This window comes from Dioscorea cayenensis, unplaced genomic scaffold (assembly GCF_009730915.1).
Source record: "Dioscorea cayenensis subsp. rotundata cultivar TDr96_F1 unplaced genomic scaffold, TDr96_F1_v2_PseudoChromosome.rev07_lg8_w22 25.fasta BLBR01000838.1, whole genome shotgun sequence".
Taxonomy (NCBI): Eukaryota; Viridiplantae; Streptophyta; class Magnoliopsida; order Dioscoreales; family Dioscoreaceae; genus Dioscorea; species Dioscorea cayenensis.
Window position 1 is genome coordinate 274 of NW_024087229.1, and position 1,492 is coordinate 1,765.

A 1,492-nucleotide genomic window follows, 5' to 3' on the forward strand; every position below is an offset into this window, starting at 1 on the left:
ACCGAGGGAACCCTTAGGCATTGGTTGAAGAGGGACCACGAAATTGAGCGAAGATTCAGTAGAAGGGGCAAGGAACACTGTGCAAAAGCAGGGACTCTCCAGGCTGAAATAGATATCGAAAGATCGAGGAAAATATGGCTGAACAAGAGGGGCAACAAAGGACATTATCAGATTTTTGCTAGGCCTACAATTAGGTGGGACACAATCAAGCATTGTTAGGCCACGGTAGCTGCCCTAAAATTTTTGAGTTAAAAGTCGGGTTTTATTCAAATGGTTCAACGATGCCTTGCAGTTCAATGGGTTAGCCGATGAAGACCCAAATAGTCATATTGAGAACTTCCTCGAAGTTTGTGATATGTTGAAGATCAATGGAGTCTCGGATGATGCAATCCGATTGAGAGCATTCCCTTTTTTTCATTGAAGGGAAGAGCCAAGCAATGGCTTCATTCACTACCACGAGCTTCTATCCTGGCGTGGAGACGAGATGGTTGAGGCTTTCCTCGTAAGGTATTTTCCCCGGGGAAATCGGCAAAAGCTTCATAATGAAATATCTTCGTTTGTTCAGATAGAGCTTGAATCCTTATTTGAAACTTGGGAGCGTTTCAAAGACCTTTTATGAAGTGTCCACAACACGGGTTCCCAGTGGATGGTTATTCAATCATTTTACAATGGGTTGAACTTCGAGTACCAAGCAACTCCTTGATGCCGCTTGTGGGAGGGACAATGGGAAACAAAAACCCCGAGCAAGCCCGACAACTAATTGAGGAAATGGGATTGAATAGCTACCAATGGAATGCAAGGGAAAGGAAGAAGGTGGCGGGCTCCATGAGATTGATGCGGTTACATCCTTAGCGACCCAAGTCGAGGCACTAAGCAAAGAAGTTGGATACGTTGACTTCATCGAAGGTAGCCTCAATTACAAGTTGTGATGGTTGTGGGGTGCACACATGCCATCGAGTTGTCCTATCTCAATTACCACTTCAGCCCCAATTGAACAAGTTGATTTTGTGGGTAGTCGGGAAGAGTACAAGGGAACCCCTACGACAATACTTACAACCAAGGGTGGAGAAGCCACCCAAATCTCTCTGAGGGAAATCAAAGGGCAGCAAAAGGCCGCTGCCCACACGGATTTCAGCAAACACCTTCGATTCGGAAAGAGTTTCAGAATTGGAAACGGGTTTTGTCGAAGTTTATTCAATCAAGCGACACAAGGTTCCAAAACATAGAGGCAACACTCCGTAATCACCTTTGCTTCTTTACATAATTTGGAGAATCAAGTTGGGCAAATAGCAAAAATCATTAGCGGAGAGACCTATTGGAAGCTTGCCGAGTAACACTCGAGACTAACCCAAGAGAGCAAGTGAAAGCGATCACCTTGAGAAGTGGTCGAGGGCTCCAAGAAAAAGGTGCTGCGAGAATAATTCTGAAATTCTTCAAGCCAAAAACCCCCAGCAGGAAGGCTGCTGAAAAATCCACAAGAACGACCAAGGGA

At 45.2% G+C, this 1,492-nt stretch overlaps 1 non-coding gene across 1 annotated transcript; it reads right to left on the minus strand.

Annotated features, from left to right (window-relative positions):
• Positions 1–533: 533 nt before the first annotated feature.
• LOC120255097 lies at positions 534–638 on the minus strand. Its single transcript, XR_005534901.1, has one exon. It is a non-coding gene; the product is annotated as a small nucleolar RNA R71 (small nucleolar RNA).
• Positions 639–1,492: the final 854 nt, after the last annotated feature.